Raw genomic sequence first — 7,414 nt, forward strand, 5'->3', positions numbered from 1 at the left:
ACGTTGTCATGAACATATCTGAGATCCGGCCTCCAACAAGCGTATAAATCACACTTAAGTGCTTATAACTTTCGGTAGATTTGTCAGATCTTCAATGTCTTGGACGCGTTGGAAAGGTCTTTTAAATACCTTTCTGAAAATGTATAGCATGACAAAAACCACCCTTTTTACAATCTTCCGGACTTTTGTTAAAATCGTGTTTTAAGTATAACTTTTGAAGTACTTAACTAAACTGCATGATTTTTAATAGCGACTTATGGGACCCCAAGACGGATCGAATGACGCCAAAACGGACAAAATCGGTTCAGCCAATGTCGAGATAATCGAGTGACAATTTTTTGATCAACATCCCACCACACACACAGACATTTGCTCAGAATTTGATTCTGAGTCGATAGGCATACATGAAGGTGGGTCTAGGAGGTCTAGTTGAGAAGTTCATTTTTCGAGTGATTTTATAGCCTTTCCTCAGTAACGTGAGGAAGGCAAAAATATAAAACATTCTAGACCTTTTTTATCAGTTACTATAAACATGTGAAAAACAATAACTTATAGGACCCTTTCAAAATAAAAGTAGATATAGACGCTCCATGTAGACCTTATAACCAAATGTTATTTTTTAATTGTGCAGTGGAAAAAAAATGCTAGGAAAATCAATACATTATTATTTTACCCTAAAGATGATCCAACAAGAAGATAATCAGATCCAGTTTGTAGATTCTCTCTTGTTAAAAAAACGCTTAATTTATATCTCTCTCCAATAATTGATTCCTCAGCTAATTATGACCCAATTTCAATATTTACCCCTAATTACGGAAAGATCAATATCGACCAAAAGCTATTTACATGAGCTCTAACAATGGGTGCTCCAGGTCATTAAATTATTCCACTTTGTGAGCAATTAAAAGCCACGATTCGCAGAACATCCACTGCTGCCCCTAATACTGCTCTCTTTCTCTCTCCCAGAGTCAAGATTAACCAGATGGTACAGGTCAGCAGAAACTTCTGTTAACTACTGTTAGCATAACCAATTTCGCCAACCCCTGCGATATCCCCGCGAGAGGACAGAGTTTTATCTCGCCCGCGGGCGTCAACCGGAGCCGTGGTTAGGCAAATTTCCATTAACTGATACCGGTGAACATTTTAATTTTTCACGACTTTTTTTTGCTCTGCTGCCACGGGGAAACAGGAAAACTCTTCCAATTTTACCCACAGTCAACCTTTGGGTTGGTGCGATAAAACAATCAAGGCAGCACTTTTCCATTTTGCTTCGCGTTTTTTTTAAGGGAGGAAAATTTTCCATCACTTTCCCAGAATTTTTCCCCGAACCCCTCCTTCCGGATTGTGTAACTGTTTGCTCCAACTCCAGCTCGCCTGGCAGCATCCAGGTAAATTAGCTAATTTTCAACACTCGTGAATCTACTCGTGGACCAACCGAACCGGCACAGAGTGCTGACCTGGTTCAACCTATTAGCAGCCAGGGCTGGGGAAATTGAGTTTTAAAATATTTCCACTCATAACGAGCTTTTGCACTTGTGCGGGTGGAAGCTTTTTTTCCCGCGTGTTAAACGTGCTGAACTTTTCCTCACCCCCTGCCCCTGCTGCACTGCTTCGCCGTGGGAATGGAGTGTCTACTGTTAGGAGAGTGGATTTCGAAGCGTCAGCAAAAGTATTTTGCATGGTAACGGAAAGAGGAAAATCATTTTTACTATAAATAATTCTCTTTCTTTTGATTATGTTAGCAGACTATTTCATAAATAGAAAATAAGTTGATATTGAAACATGAAAAACAAAACTGCAAATTAATAAGGGCAACATAAATTTTAGCTTATGAGATTCCAGAAATTTGACCAATATCTTCCGTACATGAGTTGAATCATATTTGTTGAGCTATATATTTATTAGGATGTTACAAAAATGACATTTTGGCGGGCATTCAGGGGTTTGTTCCGGTGGGCATACTGAGCCTAAATCCCAAATATGAGCTTGATTGGACGTCACAGGAGCTGGCGCTCTGCCCTTCAATTTTAAATGGGATTTAACCCGTAAAAAAAGATTTTTTCAAAAATGTCACTTTTTGAGGCATTTTGGTCACCAATGCGTTAACCAAAAACTTCACTGGCGTGTAAGCCAGATCCTTGCACATCTTTTGGTATATATAACATTGAAGTTTGGAGCATCCTGGAGCTCGGTATAGACCTTCAAAGTTTGGCATTTTTTCGAAAAATCGGTCCAAGCAAAATCAAATGGCGTCTCGGGCGTCGCGAGGTGCGAAGCATATCTTTTTTGCCAGGGCCGATTTTTTGAAAAAATGCCAAACTTTGAAGGTCTATACCGAGCTCCAGGATGCTCCAAACTTCAATGTTATATATACCAAAAGATGTGCAAGGATCTGGCTTACACGCCAGTGAAATTTTTGGTTAACGCATTGGTGACCAAAATGCCTCAAAAAGTGACATTTTTGAAAAAATCTTTTTTTACGGGTAAAATCCCATTTAAAATTGAAGGGCAGAGCGCCAGCTCCTGTGACGTCCAATCAAGCTCATATTTGGGATTTAGGCTCAGTATGCCCACCGAACAAACCCTGAATGCCCGCCAAAAGTTTTGTTACATCCTAATATTTATTTTATATTTCAAGTTTTTATTCCTTAAATTTCAAAATAAATAAAAGTATTTTAAAATATTCAAAATGTTTTGTATTTTCTTATTTTTAACATCAAATTTGAATTCTGCGACCTCGTTTTAGTCAAATTTGAATGGTTGAATGCCAATTAACCCTCTACTGCCCAATTTTTTTTTCGAAAATATTTATTTTTCCCGTGTTTAGTAGGTCATTTTGAGCAACTTTTGTTCTACGAAAAACTTTACTTCTCTTGTTTTATGTTTTTCTTGTTTCATTTTTAGTATTTTAATTTGCATTTATCTTGTTTGTTTTTGGTGTTATTTGGCCTACTCTACCACCTAATATAATTACATTTCGCCTTTCTAATTTTTCATGTTTTTACAGTCACTTATTCAATTTTTTGCATGTTTTTCACATTTTCTGCTATAGAATCGCACCATCATCATTTAAATTGCAAAAAATGCGTAGAGGCATAGTCTGGGACACTACAAAAATTACTGCATACTTCTTTTTACTGAAAATATTGGAAATGTTAGTGAAAAACACAGCCTAAGTTGACCACTAAAAAAATGACATTTTTAAAAACATTGGCAAAGTCACATAAAACAAGTTAATCTTCCAACCCTGAAATTTTCTAAAATTTTAAGAGTTCTTCTTTCTTAAATTAAAAAGTGCATTTTTTTTTGTTTCATCACTGTCATTTTGACCACCAACTTGGATTTAAAATTCTAGATCACTTTAGAATACTTTAAGGGTATTATTTAAGCTCAAAAATCAAAAATAAGACAAGGAAAAACAATTTTTTTTCTTGATTCGATTATCCAAAGTATCGATGATCCGAAATGAAATTAAGGCCCTTGGATAATCGAGTCTGGACTGTATAAAATAAGATCCATCCTTTGAAGCTTAAACTTAAAAAGATTTTACAACAATATTTGACAGCTATCACAGTAGAATTGTTTCAGATTTAGGTCCTTACATACAATCAATGTTGATTGTAAAGTTATGCTCATTTTTCTCTCACATTCAACAATTTTTCACTACAATATTCCAATGTAAAATAACATATTTTGAAAATCCATATAGAACAGTAATGTTGTTTCAAACTTATCTTTACAAAACTTTTTTAGATGTCAACAAATTATCATGAAATCATTTTTCCCATAATTATGTTATTAAGTTTTGTGTAACTTTATATTTTATGATTTAAATAAACTTATTTTTATAGTTTCTTAAAGAAATTGTAACATTAATAAAATATTTTACATGCACCCCATACTTAAATTTAATAAAACCAGATTTTTTTTATTCAAAAAAGGAAAACTAATTTATATTAAATGACATTTTCTGTTTTGTTTTTTCAAACAAATCATCTTGAGGCCGAAGCAAATATTATTCAAGTTTTTGTCTCTCGGCTCCTGGGGGGAACAGACCAGAATTTCCACATTTCAATTAAAAAATGGCAAGGCAATTGCTTTATACAGCAGTACAGTCGGTTTGCAATCATTAGTTTTCAAAAAATCTAAGTTTTAAAGAAAAGTACCTTAGTCTCAAAATATTTCGAAATTCACTTTAACGCACAGGAATGCATTTGAAATTGTGTTAAGCTTATTGCTCAGCTGCGCCTTTAGAAGGGTTTCATTTGAAAAAAAAAACGCTTAAAATCTATTTATAACCAATTTTTGATCTGGAAAGAAAAAACACTTAACAATTTACAAAACTTATGGGTTGGAAGTTTTACTTGTTTAATGTGACTTTGCCAATGTTTTTAAAAATGTATTTTTATAGGGGTCAACTTTGGCTGTGCTTTTAACTACCATTTCCTATATTTTAACTATCACTAGATATGCAGTAATTTTTTCTGTGTCCAAAACATTGCCTCTACGCATATTTTTACAATTTTAATGATAGTGGTGCCATTTTATAGCAAAAACCCGATTTAATCCCACCAGGGTGAGATAGAGCCTTTCTTACTAAAGAATATAACTTCTCTCAATTCACAACATCGACTTGATACAAAAATCTTATGATGAAAGCAAGGTATTATTAATGATGTGTTTTCTAAAAGAAATTGAAAACACAATTTTCACCTATCGAATATTTTTAATCGTACAAATTCTTAGCTTCCAATGCGCAAGTGACGACACACACCGCGGTTTTGGTTTTCTAGTTTTGGTACGAGCCCAAAAACCGAACAAAGCAGGCGCAAAGCAAAACCGAGTTAACCGCACTGTGGGAAGCTTGCCATTCAGCGTCTACGAAAGTGAGAGAGTCAGAGATAGATATTTTTACAACCGCACCACTACACACTCAATCGCAATACCTTCGGTAGATAGCCATTGGCGTCGCGAGCATTGAAAACTTTGAAAACGATATAAAGCTTAGAAGCTTCGAAAGCTCTTATTGGAATCCAATGAACTCTGTTAAATAAAACGACACGACAAATGAAGCCTACTTAAAGGCGATTTTAGGAGCACACGGGAAACAAATTGATTGTACCCGGATGAATGTCCTATGTCCAAAAAAATTTTGCATAAACATTGGACAGTTATGCAAAAACGGACAGAGCAAAAGAAACCGAAAAGCTACGATATCTTACATGTTGAAGGAAACATCGGTAGACAAGCTACTACAAACGAGTATAAGTCGAACCAAAACATATGTGCGCCAGCATTCTAGCGCCAGTATTCGAAGCTCAACTTGACAACTTGTCGACTTGGCGGCGAAGCGTCGAAAATCGATGCAGTGTGATTTTTTAGCGATTTTTCGGTTTAAAATTCATGCTGAATCGACATATTTACGAAGCTGGAAATGACGTCCTGGCTTAAAGTAAAACCTATACCTTTCTTTAGTAAGAAAGGCAAAAGTAAATCGTTCTAAAATTGATCGGGATTGCCGATCGATGTCAAATTTGTTTCAGATGTTCACTCATGGTCTGTACTATGAATGTAGCAAGAAATTTCGAATAAAATCAGAAATGAAAAATGTTGGCGAAGGTCACCAGGTGGGCTTTTACCTTTTTAGGGATTTTGTTTCTTATGGTTGGTCAATCAAACGGCTCTAACTCCAGAACCATATTATGAATCTGGATGAAAATTTGGGAGGTTGTAGAGCTCGAAAATGCAATTTTGAGATAAATAAAAGATATGAAAATGAAAAATTGGACCATATTTTCATTTGGAAACTGTGTACTGGCCGCATCCGAAAACAGATGGATAATTCGAAATTTGCGCGGCAACTCGCCCAGGTTCAGCACACTAGCTTTCATCTGCATTTAGGAGAATCGAAATCGGATTTATGGGAGCTGAGAACGGCGCGACACAAAATTTTGCAAAATTTTACCACATACGAACATCACTCGACCTCCACGGAATTTATTTTCTCAAAATTCGAGGGTTCGAGATAGACGAGTTCTATCAAGGGGAATCGATAGAGCGTCGAAAATCGATGCAGTGTGATTTTTTAGCGATTTTTCTGTTTAAAATTCATGCTGAATCAACATATTTACGAAGCTGGAAATGACGTCCTGGCTTAAAGTAAAACCTATACCTTTCTTTAGTAAGAAAGGCAAAAATGTGAACAACACGCAAAAAAAATATTTCGAAAAAAAAACTTGGGCAGTAAAGAGTTAAAATTTGATTCAAATTTTGGGGATTTTTGAAAAAAAAATTGCGTTTATCAAGGGGAGACAAAAATTTTGTAAAATATTTGCAACAACCGTGGTGTATTTGCAACCGGGAACCGTGGTGTGGGTAAGCGTGATTGCCTCTCACCCAGTCGGCTTGGTTCGATCCCAGACGGTCCCGGTGGCATTTTCGAGACGAGATTTGTCTGACTACGCCTTCCGTCGGATGGGGAAGTAAATGTTGGCCCCGGTCTAACCTAGAGGATTAGGTCGTTAGCTCAGTCCAGGTGTAGGAGTCGTCTCCTGGGTCCTGCCTCGGTGGAGTCGCTGGTAGGCAGTTGGACTAACAATCCAAAGGTCGTCAGTTCGAATCCCGTGGATGGAAAACTTAGGTGTAAAGAGGTTTGCAATTGCCTCAGCAATCAAGCCTTCGGACACCTAGCTTCGAGTAGAATCTCGCAATCAAGAACGCCAAGGCAATGCTGTAGAGCGAATAATTTAATTTTGATTTGATTTGCAACAACTTAATTGGAATCAAAAATCAAAATAGACATGGTAATTCTCTACCAACTCACACGAAATCGGGAAAAGTTGCCCCGACCCCTCTTCGATTTGCGTGAAACTTTGTCCTAAGGGGTAACTTTTGTCCCTGATCACGAATCCGAGGTCCGTTTTTTGATATCTCGTGACGGAGGGCGGTACGACCCTTCCATTTTTGAACATGCGAAAAAGAGGTGTTTTCAATAATTTCCAGCCTGAAACGGTGATGAGATAGAAATTTGGTGTCAAAGGGACTTTTATGTAAAATTAGACGCCCGATTTGATGACGTACTCAGAATTCCGAAAAAACGTATTTTTCATCGAAAAAAACACTAAAAAAGTTTTAAAAATTCTCCTATTTTCCATTACTCGACTGTAAAAAATTTTGGAACATGTCATTTTATGGGAAATTTAATGTACTTTTCGAATCTATATTGTCCCAGAAGGGTCATTTTTTCATTTAGAACAAAATTTTTCATTTTAAAATTTCGTGTTTTTTCTAACTTTGCAGGGTTATTTTTTAGAGTGTAACAATGTTCTACAAAGTTGTAGAGCAGACAATTACAAAAAATTTGATGTATAGATATAAGGGGTTTGCTTATAAACAGCAATACGTAACTGAACGA

This window comes from Culex quinquefasciatus, chromosome 2, assembly GCF_015732765.1.
Source record: "Culex quinquefasciatus strain JHB chromosome 2, VPISU_Cqui_1.0_pri_paternal, whole genome shotgun sequence".
Taxonomy (NCBI): Eukaryota; Metazoa; Arthropoda; class Insecta; order Diptera; family Culicidae; genus Culex; species Culex quinquefasciatus.